At 34.4% G+C, this 23393-nt stretch overlaps 1 long non-coding RNA gene across 1 annotated transcript in view; it reads left to right on the top strand.

The window, feature by feature from the left end:
• LOC135271614 (uncharacterized) overlaps window positions 1-23393 on the top strand; it is a 168536-nt gene that overhangs the window by 14567 nt on the left and 130576 nt on the right. Inside the window, exon 2 of the long non-coding RNA XR_010339731.1 lies at window positions 12302-12390. This is a non-coding gene — a long non-coding RNA (uncharacterized LOC135271614). The remainder of the gene's footprint in view (window positions 1-12301; window positions 12391-23393) is intronic.

Consider the following 23393-nt stretch of genomic DNA (forward strand, 5'->3'; position numbering starts at 1 on the left):
GCCGGGCACAGTGGCTCATGCCTGTAATCCAGAACTTTGGGAGTCTGAGATGGGCAGATCACGAGGTCAAGAGATGAAGACCATCCTGGCCAAAATGGTGAAACTCTGTCTCTACTAAAAATTCAAAAAATTAGCTGGGTGTGGTCGCAGATGCCTGTAATCCCAGCTATTCGGGAGGCTGAGGCAGGAGAATTACTTGAACACAGGAGGCAGAGGTTGCAGTGAGGCAAGATCATGCCATTGCACTTCAGCCTGGTGACAGAGCAAGACTCCATCTCAAAAAAAAAAAAACATTAAGAACGTATTATTACACAGAAAATGTATGTAACTGTATAATTAACCATACGATACTATATAATTCCTCATGCAATTGATTTTCAGAATTCTAACATTTACTAGAAGTGGCATATTTATCACAGCAAACTTAGGTGGTAGAAAATGCTAAAACTGAGGAAGAGGTATTTTACATAAATTTGCCAAAGTCAAACAACTAATAAAAGATAGTCAGGACTCAAAACCAGGTGGCAGGACTCCAGGAATGAAAATCTTAGTCACAATGCTAAAGCTATAAACTTGTAAAGTTGTACCTCTTCAATGTTGTCCTCCAAGTCAACTTTCCAAATTACAAACTAGTTTTACTGTAGTTTTTAAAAAGAACTTTTTCTCCTATGAGGTGGGGAAGGAATGATTTTCCCAATGGTTGTATAACTAGAGGCTATAAATGGAACGCCCAATTTTTGCCTCAGTTTTGTCTTTAGCCATACTCATTTTTTCCAATACTGCTGCCAAATTTTTTTTTTCTGCATCTTTTTCTTATAACCTCTTTCTGATGTGTTTCTTGCCTACCATCAATTATTGGAGTTTAGAGTTAGAGAAGTATTCTTGCTTCATGAAAAAAATGCATTATTGTCTTTTTTTGGGTTCCCATTGTATTTGAAATAATTTATAGAGAAAATGGCGAAAGTTTTTATTTTAATGTAAATTCAGAGTCAAAAAATTGTTTCTTTACCTTAATGTCATATTTTAACTAGATTCCTCTTATTAATTTTAAATGTTTGCTAAATTTTATCAAAGCTTTTTAAGTACTTGTTGCTAAAATTATAGTCTTTATTAATATGTCAAAAATTAATACTGACATAATACTGAATTATGTTCATGGATTCGTTGATATTGGATTGTGCTTGCCTTTTTAAAGATAAAAATATTAACTGATAAACATTTATTTGTAGTATAATGTTGGGTTGCATTTAAAACTATTTACAACATTGGCATATAAGTTAATATATTGAATTGGACTATATAGTTTTCTTTTTAAGGAAACAATAAAGTACAATAACTATAGAGCTTTGTCCTATTTTCATAAAATGATTTCAGGAAATATTCAACTTCTATAGGTGGCTTAGAACACTTTAAAGAATAGTAAAATGTCTGTTGTTAAAGTTCAGATAATCATTTGGAAACTCATCTGGTTCTGGTGCTGTTTTGAATGGCATTGCTGTAACCACACTCCCTATTTATTTTATAATTGGTCTAGTCCAGATTTTGGGGTCTCATATAGAATTGTTTTCTCATTTTTATTAGACTAAGATATATAAATTCTGTTACATATTTTCTAAAACTTCTTATCAAGTTGCATGTAGTATTATGCTTTAGTCTGTTTTGTGCAGCTATAACTGAACAGTTGAGACTTGGTTATTTAAAATGAACAGAAATGTATTGGCTCATGGTTATGAAGGCTAGAAACTCCAAGATCAAGTGGCCAGCATCTGGTGAGGGTCTTTTTGCTGAGTCATCCCATGATAGAAGGGCAAAGAGGGAGAGGCTGTAGGCATTATCTTTTTTTATAAGTTACCCATTCCCTCAATAAGGAACACACTCCTGTGTTAATGACATTAATCAATTTGCTCTGTTCTTAGGGCCTAATCACCTCTTACTAGACCCCATCTCCTAACACTGAAACATTGGGGATTAAGTTTCCAAAACACATTTTTGGGGGTGTATATTCAAATCATAGCATATTTCTATGTATTTAAGCTTTCAAGAATGTGGCTATGTGTCTTTTATTGTCTCTAATACTGTACATTTATGATTTCTGTACTGTTCCTTACCACCACACTGATTTAATTAGGATTTATTAATGTCATTGTTTCTTTTAAAAGTCAAGCTTCTTTATGTATTTGCTTGTCATTATTGTTTTCCTTTATTAATTTTAGTTTTCATCATTATTCTCTATTCTGACATCTTGGTACATTAATTTCTTTTTAATAACTTCCTAAGATGAATATTAAATTCTAATGATTTATTTATTTAGTTTTATTTTTAACCAGTTAATGTATTCATGCCTTTAGACATATACTAGAAATTTTTGTATAATTTCTCTTTTTTGTTGCTTTAAAAACAACAAATTTTCAGTTTTTCTTTCTTCTTTGATCCAAGGATTACCAAGATAATGAGTAGGTAATTCCAAATTTATCAAAATTTGAAAGTTTTTTATTTCAAATTTTTTTAAGTTGTAAAATTTACATGTTTTAATTCTGATGAGCTATTTTTTAATATGGAAAATAATTTAATTGGTAGTTCACACACATAAGGGAAAATACATATTATATTCATTCAAAAATGTTTTCTATATATTGTAACAACATGGGTTTGTTGGTTTTATTCCTCAAATTTATCATTTCTTACTTATTTTCCAAATCTGCAAACCATTTCAATAAGTATCACTATAAATTCTCCTGTATAATAGTATTTACATAAAAATCTCTTTGAGTATCTACTATTTTGTATATTGGCTGTTATATTGTTTGGTGAATACATTTTTATGATTAATATTTTATTTGTCAATTGTACTTTTGTTATCACTTAATATACCACTTTGTTCTAAATGGTAATTTAACCTTTAAAACCATCTTTCACTAACTCAATATACTGTCTTGAATTTTAAGAAATATATCTGATAATGCTTTGAGGAGCCACATTAACTGGCATACTTTTAAAAGAAGACCAATTCTATCTTCATAATATATTCTTATTACTCTTCAACATTTTTCCCTTTATTTCTTTGTGTTATATTTTTGGAGTCAAATTCTTTTTCCTATTTATTAACAAACAAGAAGAGTTTATCTTTAAAAACATAAAAAAAGCAAAAATTTATCCTCACAGAGAATGCTACCTGTTATTGATCCTACACTTTTCTATTTGAATTATTTTCTAATCTTCTTCTCCTTATTACCTGTTGAGGATGAATATTTTATGCATAACTGCTAAAACAATCTCCAGTATCTAGCAAATTTGCATTCAATCTGTCAGTGCTAAACGAAAATAAATATTTATCTAGCTGCCTGCCAAATGGTGTCTGAGGGACTTTTCCTGGTTCTGTTAGGGGCATGGTTTCAAAGGCAGGAGTTTACTGGTTCCATGTCTCCATCCGGGAACCAGAGGGGTTTCAAATGTAAAGTTCTTTGTCTGGGTTTCCCGCCAGCCAGCGCTAGGTAGAGAAAGCCAGGTAAGGCTCCTTTGTCCCAAAAAACCTGCCTAATATTCTGGGAGGAGGGGGCTCTGTAACTCAGAGTTGTGGACCAAGCAGCCAATATGTTATCAGAGTCAAAGATCAATCACTCCAGAGGAAGTTTGAAAGAACTCCTCTCATTGGACTAGAATATGAATGGGGAGGGAATAACTCAAGTGTTAAAACTCCAGCTGCTCCTATCTATACGGGTTCCTTCTCTGGGTCCCCTCCCACAACAGCTTGGGAGCTGTCTTTCTCTCTCTCTCTCTCTCTCTGTCTAATTAATTGTTTTTCTGCAAAACTCTTTGGGTCCCTGATATTTATTCGAACAGTAAGCTCACCTTGCCTCCAGGGCCCCTTTCCCCATTCTTCCGGGTAAGAGAGGCCAAGAACCTCTTTGGAGCTGGGAGCTGGGGATGCTCCCCCAGTTACAGTGTCCACGTGTGCAAATAACTGTGAGGCCATACTGCCTACTTTTCTGATGGTAGGAGCCATGGGACTTTGAAATGTAGCAAGGAGATGCTGAAGTGATAGAGACTTCTTGTACCAGTGTTCACATAGCCCAGGTGACACACTGGTTCCCAGTCAGACAAAAACTCCTCACAAATTTTGGAATTAAGCTAGTCATCAAACCAAGTTTCTTGGAGAGAAACTCTTCCTATGTTATTAAACTTATTTTCATGAAAAATTAAACAATGAGATTGCTTTTTAAGATTAATGTCACCTTCAAACATTTTAATGTTTATATTTTCTTCAACTGATTTCTCTCTGTTCTTCTCTTCCCTGCCATTCGAGCTGAAACTATTTTAAAATTCCGATTTTATATAAAAAACACATTCATTGTTAACTTCCTTGTGCCTTGTAGAACATATAACATAGAACATTATACCTTATAGAACATGTTCTTCTTTATATATTTTTCTGATAAGAGACCATGTTAAGTAAGAGAACAAGCACAGGTTTGGGATTTGAAAACATAAGCTTCTAGTCCTGTCTCCCACTTGTGAGTTCTGTGACATTTTACCTCAGTTTCTGTATGTCTAAAATAAAGAATTCCTCCAGCATAAGAAGAGTTCTGAGGCTTAGAGGATATATATACTTATTGCAGGCCACATGATTTGCACCTTTACTACCTAGAGCATTATTTGTGAAGGTATTTACATCTGAGAAATTTCTAACTCATATTTGATCAATTTAAAAATATGTTTAATCACTATATAAGATTTTGAAAAAGAAGAAATATTCACCCTCTTTCAAAAGTTAGGGCAAAGTAAAATATATTAAAAGTTGAGATATTTTAAATTATACTATGTGATAATGAAACAGTATTATGTTTTACACAATAAATAAATTATTAATATTAATTTTGCATCATACATAAATGCAGTATTTCTTAGGTTAATCATTTATCTTAAACCTATCTAATAAATTTTTCTTGAGATAAATGTCAAATGATGCCAAATATTTTAAATAAAATTTAAATTAATTTATACTTAGGTAATTACAAAAGTTCTATATTAATTCAACTGTCAGTTCAAAAATTTTAAATGTAAAAAATCACAATGCAGTCTAAATTACAAAATTGTAATGATGTTGCCAGTGTATTTCAACATTAATAGTGCCCTTAGTGTTGGGACTGAATAGATCCTTTATCCCAAATTTTATTCTAATTACTTCAATGGATCTTGTAAGACAACTTACAAGTCCTAAATAATTAGGACTTCTATGAAAATTTGGAAATAAATATGGATACTTAGGCACAAATGGTTGATTTTGAAGATTATATGAAGACTAAATGCAGATTAATGTTAAATTTGTTTGTTTCAAAGAGTCAAACACAGACACAGTTTATAAACCCAGCAATTGTTTATGAAATAATTATTTAAAAATATTTATCAAAATTACTTTAAATACTAACATTTTTTATCCATGTAATAATAGTCTATTTTCTTGAGTATGCTTTCTTAAAATTAATTTTAGGCCTTCCTATGCAATCATCAGCTCCATCTTGAAAGGTAGAAAGAGAATATTGAAGTTCTTTTTCACAGATAACCTTGCTGTTTCTATAATCTTATTAGTTATAGAAAAAGAAAAACAAAGCAATAGCAATTAAAATAAGCAAGATTAAAACAATGACCTAATTTAATAACTCAAGTAATAAATAAAAAACAAAACAAACATGACTTAAAAGGATGTTTCATAGATTCCAAGAACAAGAATATACTTAGGCTTCAGGAAATAGAGACTACCAGTAATCCTTTTTTTTAGTTTTCTTGTTCTCATTTTTCTCTTTGTCTTTCTCTGAGTTCTCTCTTTAGTCATTTATCTTTTACTCTTTCTCCAAGGTAGACCACTTCACAACTCCTAAAGTTATACAGGTGACAGTATAAGATGATAACCTGTGAGTTTTCTATAATTGTATCTTGTCCAAGGCCCAAAGGCTGAGAACAGTAAAGTGGATTCCACTCATCTGAACATTTAAATGGCAGAAAGAAATCCTTCATTGCAGATGTGTTAAAACTAGGAACCCTTTTTGCCTACGTGATCCATCACCTGCCTCTAGGCTATTTAGAATTCATCAGTAGAAACTATTCACTAGGAAAGAGGATTCATTAGGGTAGAAGAGATGGGAGAAGAAAAACTTTTGAATTAAAGATTTTGGGAAACTCTCCATAAAAGAGCCCAATAGCGAAGGCTCACTGTGATGGTTAATACTGTCAACTTGAATATTTGAAGGATGCAAAGTATTCTTCCAGGGTTTATCTGTGACAGTGTTGCCAAATGAGATTAACATTTGAGTGAGTGAACTGGGAGGGGTAAACCCACTCTCAATGTGAGTGGGCACCACCTAATCAGCTGCCATCCTGACGAAAATAAAGCAGGCAGGAGGAATAAACCTGGAATGAGGAGACTTGCTGAGTCTTAAGTACTTCATCTTTCTCCCATGCTGGATGCTTCCCACCCTTGAACATTAGACTCTAAGTTCTTCAGATTTTGGACTCTTGGATTTACACCAATCATTTGCCAGGGGCTCTTGGGCCTTCGGCCACAGACTGAAGACTGCCCTGTCGGCCTCCCTACTTTTGAGGTTTTGGGACTCAGACTGGCTTCCTTGCTCATTAGATTGCCTCTGGCCTATTGTGGAACTTCACCTTGTGATCATGTGAGTCAATTCTCCTAATAAACTCCCATTCATATACATCTATCCTATTAGTTCTATCCCTTTGGAGAACCCTGACTAATACACTCGCCAAATAATGAGGATCATCTAAATCCCGTAAGTATCCCACAAGAGAGAGACAGTTAGGGGATATGGATTATAGGTAACCACCACATTAGTCATTCAGACCTTTCCTGATGCTCATCTCCTTTCCCCTTTTCTAGCTGAAAAGACCTCCTCATTTCCTTGTGTACATATAATCTTATTAGGGATATAGTGATATATATATACAATATCTTATAAAATTGCATAAGATATTACATATATCTTATACAATTATATATCTTATGTATATATAAAATGAGATTATATAATATATAATATGTAAATTATATATTATATGTAAATATTATGTAATTATGTTGCAGGGCTTTTCCTATTTCAGCTTAAGACAGGGTTCTTGGCTGTCCCCCAGCCTCAAAAATTTAGGCTTGCAAATGGTTTAAAGGTGGACTAAAGCAAGGTTTTACTGGGTGAAAAGGGAAAAAAAGGAAAAAGGGGATCCTCTGTAAGGCCAGAGTTCCTGCTAGAGTGCTTCCTGCCTGCAGTTTGAATCTCAGGTTTCCTCCCCACTGCAAAGGTCACAAACATCCCAAGCCTCCACGTCAGTGGGCAGGCTGGTTAGAGCTTCTCCAGGGACCCCGTCCCACCTGGCTGTCTCATTCCCCCCTCTAAAGAAGTACATCTAACTGCTGTTGATTAAAGATAAGGACAAAGACCGATATTAATCCTGCTGACTTGGGGTGCTGTTTTGGGGAAACCGTAGTCAGAGCTCCCTCAGAGGCCTAAGGGTTCCCAGCAGAAGGGGCCATCATCAGAAGCTCCAGTTGCATTACCATTGGACAAAGCCGGTTATTAGAAAACATATATTAAAATGAAACCAGGGGAGGGATAAGGACAGCTCAAAAATTCTGAAGCTTTTTACCAGTTTGCACAGGGAGAGAGAGGCCAAAAGCCCCACTGGTTAAAACAAACAAACAAACCCTTTTTGCCAGCACATTGGGCCCATAGGTTCCCTTCCTCTAAGCCCAATCCGGAGCATACCATTTTAGGTTTGGGAAATTAACTATTTCCAGTTTGCAAGATGCATCTGAGGGGAGTGCCTCATAGTACAGAGACACAATTACCTATTAGTAAAGAGAGAACTATGGAGAAGAAAAGAAAAAAACAAAAAGAAGGCATTTTTTCAAAGGAGTCCCAGGGGTTCAGGATGCATTCAAAAGAGGTTACAGACTTAAAATGAATGGCTATCCATCTAGAAAGAGAGAAGCAGGTGTCCCTGGTTACCTTCTCTTCCTAGCAGATATCCAGACTATGTGAAGGAGAGAGGGAAGAGCATCCTCTTTCCCTCTTCTGTCCTTGCATCCCCAAGTTCTGGCAACTTTGGCAGGCACCTCCATGAGTGCAAAAGCAGCTTGCACCCAAGAAGCAGGGAGGCCTAGAGAATAGGAATCATCTGCTCTCACCTATATCTCTTTCCACCTACTGCCAGTAGCCATGGAGGTCCCTAGACCTCATTTATGCCATGGATATTATTGTGGCCTTTATCCGTTAAACAGGAAGCTTGGGGTTGGCTTAATCATCAGGAATCAGTCACGCTCACCTGTGCTGTGCCTTTTAACCTCTGTTGTCATTTACCTCTGGATCCCTCATCCAGTTTTCTTTCCTAGGTCTTTGATCTGAAGCTTGAAATTGAGTTTGGGACAAAAATGTGTCTCAGGGGGTTTCATGGACTCCTTTTCATAAGCTGAATGATTAGGTGAAACTGTGGAACTGAGTCCTACTCCAATAAGGGTGAGGAAAAGATGTCTTGTGTCACACCCAGATAACTAGTGACTATAGTTATGCTTGCTAAGATTTGGGTGCGATGTGCTTGGCTTTGGGTCACTCTCTTGGTCTTACTTTCCTAAAAGGAAACCTCTGAGTGATGGGCATCCTATTCATTCACATCACCTGGTAGGATTTGCAGGCCAATTGCTCAGAACTAGAATGTTGATTGGAATTTCTACATTACCCTTCTCTTGTGTTCTTTCTGAGCTGCAGCCAGAGGTTGCTTTTGGTTCACAGGAACAAGCAGGGTTAGTCTAAAATGTAGGTGAAAACTTAAAAACAACTAGTGAGTTTAGAATTTAATGACAAATGTATGATAAAATTTGAAACATGATTTCTTTCTCTTCAGTCCCTTGTTAAAAAACAAATTGTAACCAGGGGAGGGTATTCAGCTCCCAGTTCCAAAGAGATTCTTGGCCTCGCTAACCCTGAAGAATGGGAAAAGGGGTCCCAGAGGCACGGTGAGTTTACCGTTTGGATAAATATCATGGGCCCAAAGAGTTTTGCAGAAAAGTGATTTATTAGACAGAGAGAGAGAAAGACAGCTGTCATGCTGTTGTGGGAGGGGACCCAGAGAAGGAATCCATATAGGTAAGGAGCAGCTGGAGTTTTAACCCTTGAGTTATTCCCTCCTCATTCATGTTCTCATCCAATGAGAGGAGTTTTTTTTAAACTTCCCCTGGAGTGATTGCTCTTTGACTCTGATACTGGATTGTCTACTTGGTCCACAACTCTTGAGTTACAGAGCCCCCTCCTCCAGAGCTTTTGGCAGGTTTTTTAGGACAAAGGAGCCTCACTTGGTTTTCCCTTCCTAGCCCGTGCACAGGAAATCCAGACAAAGAACTTTATATTTGAAACCCCTCTGGTTCCCAGATGGAGGCATGGAGCCAGGAAACTCTTGTCTTTGAAACCACACCCCTCATGGATCCAGGAAGAAAAGCTTCTAGAACTATCCCTCAAAATCATCATAGGACTTTAAAAACCAAAATCTATTTTACATCATGGTTTGCAAAATAGACTTTAGTTTTATACTTGGCTTGGTTATTTGCATAAAGTGCAGCAAGAATAATTATTTCTACATAGGCCTTTTGGATTGACTTTGCTAGATTTTGTTCCAAAAGGAATCTCAGATAACACCTTTAAAGCCAAACCCAACTGTGAGTATATATCTTCAAATACCTGTGAGTTGGGTTATCCTCTCTTCTTAAGGTTCCAAGATGAACTTTGAGCCCCTTGACCTGTTAGAAAGTAACATCATTTACTGACCACAGGTCAGGAACCCTGTACAAAGACTGCATAGACAAAAGTATGAGGTCAGTTTCCCCATTGGGCTTTTATTGGCTCTGCAAATTGAGATTGACTCCTTAGAGGGAAGCATACCCTTCCAGTCAAAGCCTTGACTGGAAAAATAACCATTTCCTCAAACTGTGTTCTGTTGCAAAAGAAAAATAGACTCATATTGCACTGATGCAAGCAACTATGTTGTCATAAGTTAAGAATAGTCACAGAGAGTTTACAAATTCTAGAAGAACCAGCCAGGGAGAAACAAACATTCTTCAAATTTTGATCATAAAGGTATAACTTAATAAATTATTAAAGGCCATAAATAGTTCAAAATAAATTTCTTTGAATCTGAAAAACTAAACAAGGATCAGCAATATTCTAAGCAAAAGTCAAAATGTTGCGTTAGCTTTCTGAGTTCAGTCCATTTAATTAACTCTAGTTTTTGATATTCATGAGCATTTCAGCTCTTCATGAGTCCTGTACATTTTCCTTTATTTCAATATTACAATCTCTAAAGTTATCAGAAGGCTGTACTTGAGAGCACCTGTTAAAGTCCTATAGCTCAATATAAATCATCTTTGAAAAGGATTAAAACAGGACAATAATTGTCTGTGAATAGCAAAATGTTCAGGATTGTTACAGTTAGAAACACAATTGACCAAAAACTTTGGTTATCTCTGTGGTTTATAATAACTTAACCTTAATTATGATTGAAAGCATATACTCAGACATTAGAATTTTTAAAATACCATACAATTTTGGAACATATATTAACATTATTCACAAAAATATTACCTGATGATTGAACATCATTTTGACAATCCCATATACTTAAACATGTCAAATAATTCTGTTTACCTCTCTTTTCTGGACAATTCAGTGGCCCTCTTAACTGTCTGAAAAGCTGGGTGTCAGGAAAGACAATTTTGAAACTGAAGTTTGATTTTGGGAAGGCTGTTAAGTGTTTGAAATTCAAAACACTTGATATTATTGAGGGACTGTGTTAGAGGGACTTCCTGGGATCAGGTGGGGGCTTTTTCTCCAGCACAGGACTTATCTAGCTTTCCTGTCTCTGGCCAGCTAGGTACCTTTGAAAAGGCCATGAAAAGGCCCCCAATCCCTGGGAGTGACAGGGGGTTGGGTTGCAGTTTCTCAAGCTCAGAAGTCTGAGGATGAAAAGGCTTAGAAACCACAGTCAGAGGTTTTGAGTCCCCATTTCACTCACTGCTTCCCGAGCCCCCATGTTGCAAGCCAAAAATGTTGCAGGACTTTTTCTAGTTCAACTAAAGACAAGGTTCTTGTGAATCACACACCATGAAAATTTAGGCTTATAGACAGTTTAAAGAGTGAGTAAAGCAGAGTTTTATTGGGTGAAAAAAGGAAATATAGATCCTTCATAAAGTCAGAGTCCCTGCTAGAGTGCTTCCCACCCTGCCCTTTGAATCTCAGGTTCCACAAAGGAAGAGGAGGTGCCAGGCTCCTCCTGACTGCAAAGGGCACAAACATCCCCAGGCTCCACCTCAGTGGGCAGGCTGGCTGGAGTTTCTCCAGGGACCCCCTCTCACCTGGCTATCTCAATTATATAAATGTATTTTATATAATCATATATATATACACACATATATCTATATAATTTAATATATAATTATCCCTATAATAAATGTTATAAATAAGATATAGTTATATACTACATATATCTAAAATCTGTTAGTTGGAGAAGGTGGACGTGGAGAAAGAGAAGAAACTCACTGCTGGTTTTTGGCCTATGGTGGAATCAATCTGGATGAGGGAAAGATACTTAAGTTAGATACTATTTAGACTTTGACATTATGTTAGATTGAAAAACATTTGCACTTAAAATAAAAGTCACTCACTTCTTTTCTAAATCTAATTGAGAGTGATTAGAAAAGCTATAAAGTTTCACAGAATCATATCCTAGGGCATATTTAAGCACAGTCAGCCCTCTGTATCAATGAACTCTGCATGGGTGAACAACCAATTACAGATCAAAAATATTCAGAAAAAAACTTATGAAGTTCCAAAAAATAAAACTTGAGTTTTCTGCACACAGAGTACCACTTTGCATCAATGAAATCAAATGTACAGGTGAAGGGTATAGGCATTGTACTTGATATCATAAATTATCTAGAGGTGACTTAAAGTATACAGGTGGATTTTCATATGTAATTTGCAAATGCTACATTATTTTATATCAGGGACTTTGGTATCCACAAAGATTGATATCAATTCTCAATGGAAACAGAAAAATGACTATATAACAGTATCAGGTGAGAAGGTGAGAAGTTTGAGAGTCTGTCTGCAGTCAGATCCAGTTTGTTCAAAAAGCTAGTTAAGCAGCTAAGAACTCTAACCACATTCAACTTTTTGTTCGCTGCGTTATAATTTGAAATTCTTGGGATTTTGTTGTTTTATCTTGCCTTATGTATTTTCATCCATAGTATTGTGTGCAAGAAAGAAAATATGGCTCCTCTGCTGGGACTCCCAGACTTTATTCAGGTACCGAAAAAGAGATAATGTCTTAAATATGGTAAGTACCTTCCTTTAAGTAATAATTTTATCTTATTTTGCCAAATTTACAGTTAAAAGGCTCATAAACCACATAGTCCTGCTGGTACTTAAAATTAGAAAATGAATAAGACTGTTCCATTTCCTGTTATCTTTTCTTACAGTTTTGTTTTGCTGTTTCCTGATTCTAAATAAAAATAGGTTATCATATTGGCAGGCAATGCTTAGGATATTATTTTCTAAAATTAAGGTTAAAAAGCTATGTTTAATTGATAAAAAAAGGAAAACAATCTAAATGTCTTGTACTTTGTACTGTCTTGTACTTTGCTAAATGCTCTACTTGCATTATGTCTTCTAACCCTGACAACTATCTATGTTAGATTATGTGTGTTTTGTGTTTTCATACTTATAAACATGAAAAAATATGACTCAGGGTGATTAAATAACTTGTTCAGAGTTACATAGTTCATTCTTTTTCACCACTTGATAACTGCCTTCTAAGGGCTTTGCAACACAGGGTTTTCTTTATAATTTACCAAACATAACTTGGTCTGTGCAGACATGCCAAGCAATTTTAGCACACAGGGAACCCTCATTTATCTAGTGTACTACAAGCAGGGTTGTTCTCCTCTCATCTTACTGCTCCAATAAATCACTGCCCAAGGATCTTTGGCAGTTTTTTCTGAAAAGAAAAGGTTTCACATTCTGGCTTAAGTGTTTAATAGAAATGAAGCACCACATATAACTATGAAGAGCCACATCAACACTTCTAAACCCAAACCTTCCTTTCCCCAATGCATACATAGGTTCTCATCTGCTAAATAGAAAGCTACACTTGGACTTTAGCAACCCTTACAGGCACCTGTCAGTAAAGTAGAAATCTGACTGTAAACTGCCTGATTGTTCCTTTTCCTTACCACTCTTACCTAATCAAAGAAATTCTTTGACTTTACATCTAAACTACTATTCAATACCAGCAAGGCAAATTAGAAAGAAAAAAAAAGAGTAAATTTATGTTTCAAGTGAAAATTTACATGCGTTTTTGTTTCAGTCACCTGAAATTTCTTAAGCAAAAGTGAGCTCAATTGTCTAAATGCTCTCAGCGCTGTAATGCTCAGGCTATCTTTTATGATACTTCTGACTGTAGAAGCTACTTTTCCTGATTCACATAACATCCTTCAATATATTACTCCGGTGACTTTAAAGGCTCTCAAGAGGAGCATGACACATACATTTGATATTTCATACTGTTTAGGAAATTAGTTTTGCCTATGAATGCTTAAACTTTATTCTGTGAAAGGGAAATTTGTTTCTAGAAAGCCTCTTCAAAATTTAGCATGTTTCATTTGTGACTCAATAAATGTAAATTTATTGCCAGTAAAAAAAAAAAAGTAAGAATTTTCTTTAAGAATTGTATTGCTATCATTTACCTAAAAGAAGATGAAATTATCAGTTTCATCAATTGTTTCCTCTCTGTTTATTATTGAATTGTTCAGAAATTATTTCTTAACTCCCAAATGTGTGGTACACAGGACAATATTATAGACTTTGTCTTTGTGAAATGGAAAAAGTATAGTTCTGGGCCCCACATTTTCTCTCAATTTTAGTGAAATATTCCACTTAATTTTTATCATTTACAGAAAGTCCTTTGATCATTCCTTATTTTCACTACTTCCTGCGTCTTCCCTTTGTTTCATCAGCACATCAAATTGATTTATAAATTGTGCTTATTATATATCTCTGGAATTTTCTTGTGTCTAGTCTATTTCATCTGCTCTTATTTGGAGCCTTATAGTTCCTTGAAAGAAATATCACAAAGGTCTCCTTGTTGATCTCCCTTCTATACTGCTTTCTGTCTACTTCAGTAGAAACTCCACATCTATTACAAATTTATATTTCAGCAAAGGGTATAATTGCCTCCTTTAGAAAAGAGTAATCTGACTTTCTATTGCATACAAATATTGAACATCTAGAACCCATGTATAGCTTCACAAACAAAAATCTTAAATTTAAATGGAAATTTCTACTTCACTCCCCTTTATTTTCATTTTCTTATATATTGTCAATATAAGATTTTTTATACTTTTCAGAATAATTTCAAATTTTATATTTTTTCAACTACACACACACACACACACACACGCACGCACACAGAGTTGTTTCTTAGTATAGGTGGGGGATTTGTTCCAGGAACCGCTGCATATACCCAAATCAGCATACTCAAGTCCTGCAGTCAGCCTGTGGAACCCACTAATGTGAAAAACTGGTCCTGCATATACATTGGTTTTATATTCTTTGAATACTGAATTTTCTCTCTGCATTTGGTTGAAAAAAATCAACATATATGTAGACTCAGGCAGTTCAAACCCATGTTGTTCAAGGTTCAACAGTATTTCTTTCTTACAATAAAATCTTTTTAAAATTGTCTCCATCTCAACTCTTCTTCTTTATTTTTTTTTTTGAGGTGGAGCCTCACTCTATTGCCCAGGCTGGAGTACAGTCATATGATCTTGGCTCATTGCAAGCTCTGCCCCCTGGGTTTAAGCAATTCTTCCACCTCAGCCCCCCAAGTAGCTCAGATTACAGGCATGTGCCACCATGCCTGGCTAATTTTTGTATTGTTAGTAGAGACAGGGTTTCACCATGTTGGCCAGGCTGGTCTTGAACTCCTGAACTCAAGTGATCCACCTGCCTTGGCCTCTCATAGTGTTGGGATTACAGCGTGAGCCATGGCACCTGACCCATCTCAGCTCTTAAATTTGATATGCATTCCACCAACCACTAATCTTGCTGAAAATATTAATCACACAATTCTACTTGGTGAGAGGCAAGGGACAGGTGGATGTGGCGGGGAGGGGACAGTAGGGGGAAAGCAGATGACTTGAGAAGTGAGTGTGGGGCTTCCTATTTAAAATGATTTAAAAAAAATGTCCATCTCTCTCTGTTGATGGTTATACAAATACATTCACTCTTTTCTGTTTTTCACACTTAAGACAGAATGGAGGTATCTTCTGAAACTATAATATCAGGATATCTTCTCACTGTCTCCTATATACTGTCTCTTCTAACCTCTTCTTTTTTTCAGTAAATGTAATTCTTTCTCTTCTGTTCAACATTTTTTATTACTCCAAGCCCCTTTCCTTTCTTTGTGAGAAATTCTTAAGGGTGGATTCTAGTCTCCTGTCTACTCACCTCTGAATTGACAACATTTGGTCTATTTTGGAAGTGAGATTATTTATAGTACCTTTTGGCCTTCAGATCTCACCTTGTTATGGGATAGTCCAGAAGAACTAGAAATTGAATGAAATGAAGCAGGCACAAGACATCTCCTTTACTTTTGGAAGGTCTAAAACACATTCCTCTCTGTACTTTTTTTTAAATTCTTTTTTAAAAATGTAGTTGAGGCTGAGCATGGTGGCTCACACCTGTAATCCTGACTCTCTAGGAGGCTGGGGCAGGCAGATCACCTGAGATCAATAGTTTGAGACCAGCTTGGCCAACATGGCAAAACCCTGGATCTTCTAAAAATGTAAAAATTAGCTGGGTGTGTTGGCGGGCGCCTGTAATCCCAGCTATTCAGGAGGCTGAGACAGGAGAATCACTTGAATCCAGTAGGCAGAAGTTGCAGTGAGCCAATAATAACAATGTTTACATGGGATACTATGCAGCCACACGCACACACACAAAAAAAACAAGATCACGTCCTTTGCAGTGACATGGATGGAGCTAGAAGCCATTATCCTCAGCATACTAATGCAGGAACAGAACCAACATCACATTTTCTCATGTATAGATAGGAGCAGATCAATGATGAGAACACATTGGCCACTGCACTCCAGCCTAGGCGACAGGGTGAGACTCTGTCTAGAAAAAAAAAAAGTAGTTGAAATTATATACAAATTACTGCAAGATAAATGGTGGTAGCACACAATTTGTGCTAAAATATAAATGCTTGATTGCTCACTAGTTGACTCTTGTTTTCAAATTTTGAAGACAGAAGCACTGCCTTTTCTATTAAGGTACACAGAAACTAACAAGATGCTTTAATTGAATCATAATTTTTTTAAGGCTTCAAATTTAGCCAGCAGCTCACTATTTTCTTCATGGAATATTTATATGCTTTTTTTTTTTCATTATCAGTGTTGTAGCATTTCAAGGCTTAAACTCTATAGTACCATTTTATATACCTTTAAAAAATACTCATTGTGAAACATTTATTTTTACTTTTTTTTACAATGCTTAATAAAAACGATCAGTCATTAATGAAAAAATTAGAACTATTAACCTGTAATAGTCATTCCATCACTGGCACTATAATTGAATTAAAATATGCATCAGTGCATCACAGACTCTTCCATTTACTCAACTTTTTTTTTTCTATGTAATGGAAAGATTAGGCATTCTCATGCACTTAATGTTGAAATCATTCCTTCACATAATGAATCTTACAACTAAAACCAGTGAATGCAATACTAAAGCTATGAAATAGAAAGTAGTATATATTTTTTGAACAAAATTTGTTAATTTATAAAATGGAAAATATGATCCCAAGAATTTAGAGCTTTCATTTTAGGAGAACTTTATAGAGAAAATAGTGTTAGGAGCCCAGCTGTGTTTTTTAAAAAGACATTAATTTTAATTTAAATTCAATCTATTTTTACTTTAATGACAGTGCTGGTGGCTATTTTATGAACAGTTGCTTAGATTCAAATGACAATGTGACTTTCTAATTAAAAAGTTTGATTTCTTTTTAGCTATAATAAAAAATAATTACATTCTGTGAGTGGTTCAAAAAATTCTTAGTTGTTCCCCATACATCCACTGTTTATTAAATTCTCATTTTCAGAAAAGCTTTGATTAAAATAATTCCAAGGGTATACATGTAGATTTCTTTATGGAGTAAAAATTCTTGTTTTTTTGTATGCTCAAAGTATATTATTCTTGAAATTTTACATTATTTTACAAAATAAAACAGTTTGAGGATTGATATATGTTCTTTTGGTGATAACATGAGCTGTTTTTCCAGAACACTTTTCAGTATTTTTGAAACTTTCCTTAAAGTTGTGTTATTGATGGAGTTCAATAAATTTCTAGTAGAAAACTGGCTCTTCTGGAAGGATAACATTTAGTCCTACTAATCAAATATTATCTATCATACTTACAATGTCAAAAAATAACATCAATCTGGACTAATATACACAAGCCTCCTACTTCCTAAAATATATCTTTGCATTTGATATCCCAACCTAAGAGCATATTTTGTACTTTCAATAAGAATACCTTTAGCATTGCCCTTTATTGTGTACTCTCATAATTAGCCATTAAACTATATTTAATTATATATATATATGATTTTTCCATTTTACATGGCAATCATAGTCAATTATGACCCTGATTATTAAATGCATTGGGGCAGACCAAATGATCAGAATAAAGAACTGAGGCTGATCAAATTGTGTGAAGTATTCCCTTTATGAGAAATAGAACTGGCGTATAGATAATGGGGAAGTGTTTAAATCCAGAGATTTCACATTATATTTATGATGTAAAAACAGGTAACTGCTAGTGTTGATGAGAAATAAGAATATGCAAGATCCAAACTCAAGTAAAAAGGACATCTGTAACAGTGAGCTGGGGATTGATGGTATTAGATTTAATCAGACAGGCAGTCTTTTCCACCATGAATTCATTAGTGATTAGTAGCACACATAAACAGTCTAAACCTGAAACTGACTGCACAACAAAACTCAATGTCCTTCAAGTGAGAAGGGAATGGAGCATACCTTTGAAGCAAGGTTTCGAGTATTAAAAACAGAGAAAAGGACACAGTCATAATAAGTAAGTAACATTTCTGGTATTAAGATAAACTCCATCGTGGTGATACCTTACTCTATTATTTATATACATATAGTGGGTCGTAATTCAGCTGTAGTTCTTTCCCAAAGGCAGTAGTGAGAACTATTCAGCTGTGAGGTTCAGGTGGATTCTGATACAATTCTACATGCTGTTTTCTAAATGTAATACTGAACCTTTACATCCAATTTTTATTGGGATTTTTCATTCTCACTGGCCCTGTGTTTTTTCCTAAGTACTATTTAGTTACTCAGTTTCTAAATAAACCTTTTTTTAATTTTTAATTTTAAGTTCCAGGGTACATATGCAGAATGTGCAAGTTTGTTACATAGGTAAACATGTGCCATGGTGGTTTGCTGCGCCTATCAACCCATTGCCTAGGTATTCAGCCGCACATGCATTAGCTATTTTTCCTGATGTTCTCCCTCCTCACGCTGGACATCCCCACAGGCCCCAGTTTGTGTTGTTCCCCTCCCTGTGTCCATGTGTTCTCATCATTGATCAGCTCCCACTTACAAATGAGAACATGTGATGTTGGTTCTCTGTTCCTGTGTTAGTGTGCTGAGGATAATGGCTTCTAGCTCCATCCATGTCACTGCAAAGGACATAATTTTGTTCTCTTTTATGGCTACATAGCATTCCATGTAAATGTTGTTACATTTCCTTTTGATTTTGAATAAAAATATTTATATAATAATGTGTCTTCATATTAAATTAATCTAGTTGTACATGTATAAAACATACAAACTAATCAAATGTAAGTATAAAAATAGATGTAAATATTTACAATTAAACATAAATATAAATTTTTTTGTACTTAGACCATGTTGCCGTACTATTCGTCATTTTGCTTCTTCTAAAAATCTCAAAATTAAATGTATCTATTTAACTGGAATGAATTTAACATATTCATTTAGAGTTTACAGATTATTTCACATAATTGATGTACACAATCTGTTCAGAATTTCCCCTTGATTGGTGCTTACTCTTTAAGTTTTTTCATAATACAAATAGCATTTCACCAAACATCCTTTATCATGTATTTACCTTTATATGGTGATGCATTTATTTCTATGGGTGAGAATCCCAAGAAGACTGGCAAGTTAAAAGTGTGTTGTCTTTTTAAGAAATACTTTGGTGAAACCCCGTCTCTACTAAAAATACAAAAAGTTAGCTGGGCATTGTGGCGTATGCCTGTAATCCCAGCTACTCAGGAGGCTGAGGCAGGAGAACTGCCTGAACCCAGGAGGTGGAGGTTGTGGTGAGCCAAGATTGCGCCATTGCACTCCAGCCTGGGTAACAAGAGCAAAACTCCGTCTCAAAAAAAAAAAAAAAAGAAATACTTTTGTTCAATATTATCAAAAAAGTCTAACGTGCAAGTGAAATGGCATTCCTAGATTAATGTGATTCGCACTTTGCAAAACAATAGGAAAGTTGTTTTTATTTGTTTATATCCATTAGAATTCGTACTCTTTAGAAGTAGCTATTTAATTTTTTTGTCCATTTTTTATTCCAAGTTGTAAATTTTAAAAATATATTACAGCTTTGTATTCGTCAGGATTGTTAGAATTAAACAATGAAAAAAATTGCTGAAATTAAACTGAAAGGAAATACATAGAAAGTATATTGAGTAGCTCAGAATATTTAATACAAGTCTGAAGAAAGAGGATAAGAAAGAAGGGAAAGACATGGGGAACTAGACATCTCAGTAGCTATTTCACCATGATCTGTCAGGCAAAGACCACATGGCCGCAGCCTTTGAACAGTGTGCTCAGAATTTGCCCTAGTGCCATATGTGAAACTGGGCCATATGTGAAACTGGTCATGCTGCCAGCACAATTTCCGGTGCTTCTGCCATAGCTACTAATAAAAATTAGATTTTGATGTCATCGCTATCCTCCGAGATAATCCATGTATTCATTCTTTTGTTAGCTTCTTGTTTGGCTCAAACTTGATTGAGTAATCAGATTGATCTACTGTAATTCATACTCTTGTATTCACACTTCCTGGTAGGTATTTGAGCTTCCAAGTAGATAGTGAATAAGTTTTTAAATATAATACTCTTTTTACGGAAATACTGGCTTTATGACCCACCAAACTAATTGCATAGGGGATTCTTCAATTATAGAATGTGTACTCAGATACAGTGCATTTGATATTAAAAATGTATGTTAACCACAAATATTAACCTTACCCTTGCTTCTGAATTATAAAGTAAAGTATTTCTCTGTATTCTATGCTAGCCTTTGTTCATGGCATATATCAATAGATTCACTGTGAAAGCCCAATTCAAAAAACTGAAAAATAATCAGTACAAATAATCTGTGTGCAAAGAGGTAGAATCATGGCCTCCAAGGTACTTCTGGGTTGTATATGAGCTGCTAGATTATATGTATCTCATGGATATTACTGACCTTGCACCAATTTATAACCTGGTAGTATAAAAACACATAACTTCACAATGAGGAAAAAAAAGATACTTGAGCACTGTGAAAATTTATTTCTTTTCAGTGTATTTTATTACTATTATTATTATTCTAGAAATGACAATGTAAAAGAGAATTTTTGTTTGGTCATAAATAAATTTATGCAGGTTATTTATGATTTCATCCAAAATAAAGTGAGAAAACTGTGAGAGACATTTTGTTGGATTATTTAGTATGTTTAGGAGAATGCTTACTTACTACACAGAATAGAAGAGAACCAAACTAATTTTTCTCTGGCCATTGTCACTTTGAATCAATTTTTCTGTTATTTATATAAGGCAGCGCAATGCTTTAAATGTGCCACTAAAAGGTAAAATCCATATCTTTTCCTTAACTATTATGGATCACCCTACATACCTGCTTTTAGCAGATATCTACTTTTCAAAAAGTATTTGCACATTTGAAGCAATGTGTCACATTTCTGCTCCACTGACTAGCATTGCTTTATGTCTCTTGGATTCCATCATCTTGTGTTATGTCAAATCACATTGGCTTTTCTATGCGACAAAATATACAGTGATGGAAGGTGACAGAAGAAATGTAATGCAATATGACACATCAGAAATTTAAAGGGTAAAGAGATTAGCTATTTGGTGTCAAATTAGATAGGGAATGTCAAATCCAAAATGAATCTGGCAGTTGCTAATGGAGTGAAAGGTACAGTATTCACCCTATCTATGAAACCATGAATTCTGAACTTCATCAGAACATATTTAGCTAACTCAGAGATATGGACTGGAACATCAGACAATATCTTAGAAGATGATAGGCCTGCATTGCACTTCAAGGTCATGATAACATTGTTTCTATAGATTTGATCCATATGACTCTTGTTTATAGAAAATGTGTGATATTGATTGTTGATGATAATGTACATGTTTTTGTTGTATTTAAGAAATTATGATTTTTTAATTATGATTTTCAAAAGAGAAAGTAATACAATGGCATCCGGCCATGTTATATATGATGCCATTATTTCATACAAACCAACAAAAACATTTTAAACTGTATGGAATGGAGAAAGAAGACCGCTTATGATCATGATGAGATAATACAATTTTCTGAAGATTTAGTTTATACCTTTTACCATGTAGATTTAAAGTTTTAAAATAGACATGGCATTAGAGGATTTTAACTCAGAAAAGAACTGGAAAAAAAAAGTTTTATAGATTTATTTTTCCCCCCTCAATGAGATAATGGTAAATGAGGATAAATCAAAGGCTAAAATAAATTGCCCATTTCTTTTCTCTCCTGGTTGGTAATATCTAGTGATTAAAGATTACCATTTATCTGGTTTTGTCTGCACTTGGAGCAATCATCTTCCTTACCTCAATATATTTTTTTTAACAAAATTATATTGTTTTCTACTTATCGTATTACAATTTACTATTTACAACTGTCAGCTCTCTTCATTCTGTAAAATAAAGATTATTGAGCAGAAAACTTCCCACTGTTTAATTGACATTCACTTTGAAAGAATAATTTTAAGAAAAAAAAACAAACAGCTATTAAATTTAGGAGAAAGTCATTTATACTGTTCACCTTTATTTTCTCTTTCCCCTTATCTCTTTCTCCTTTATCATCTCAGGATTATTCAGCTAAAACACATTCCTAATGTTGACATTTAACCCTTTCTAAAAGACATAAAAACATTAAAGCTCTAATACTAGGCTGGGGCAAACTCTGAATTATTTTAATTTTATCTTACTCCATAGATTAAAGCTGTATAGTTATCTAATGAGAAAAGTTAAAAAACAATCTAAATGTAAACAGCACACATGGATTACTTACAAATAAGCTACTTCTCCTTTGTATCTTTTATTCATCTAAAATGTATATAGTTTTTTGTATTTTTTTTAGCAACCAGGGAATTTTTGAGGGAAGGCAGGAATATAAAGAGATCTAAAGAATAAGTAACTGATTGCTCTGTAATTCAGAGTGAATAATTGTTTGTAAGACTATTGGGATAAATGTATCAAAGATTAATGAAGGGTATTTTGAGAATTGGAGTTGAGATCAGTAAACCATTCTAATTTGTCCTCCCTTTTTATCTCAGGATAAAAATATCATAATGAAAATAGAATGTCACTGTATTATTAAAACTTTTCCCATATCTTTTTCTGTTTGTATGTTTTTCAAGGCAACTTACCAAACAAAATTCACTAAAAGGAGTTTAAAAATTATCACTTAAAAGGTCAAACCTTCTGACAGAACAGGAAGCAATAAATAAATAAATAAATAAATAAAATTAACAGTCAAAATTAAACATTTTCAAAAGGAATGTAAAAAACTCTAAGCCAAACTTTTAGTTATAGCACTTCCAAATACATTTCTGCAATTGTAGAAACTGCAATCTAAGCAACTTATTTAAAAATTGGGAAATTGTTAATATATTTTTAATGGAAATAAAAAACTCTAAAAACCACTCAGTGCTCTAGCATGACTACCTCTTTCTCAGCCTCAAGTTATACAGAGTTAGTATTTTTGTTCACGCCCACATTTATAAAATTTTACTTTGAACTTACCTAAATTAATTCTTCAATTGTTTTATTATTTTGATATCTACAATTAACCTATTCTATTAACATGTACACAAAAGCTATACATCAATTTTTTTTAGTAATTTTTCACCAGGAAAAATATTTAAATAAAATCCAGTCTTTGGACTATATTTTGTATGTTTAAA

The sequence above is a fragment of the Aotus nancymaae genome, unplaced genomic scaffold (assembly GCF_030222135.1).
Source record: "Aotus nancymaae isolate 86718 unplaced genomic scaffold, 86718_ANA_hifiasm-v0.15.2.pri h1tg000088l, whole genome shotgun sequence".
Lineage (NCBI taxonomy): Eukaryota > Metazoa > Chordata > Mammalia > Primates > Aotidae > Aotus > Aotus nancymaae.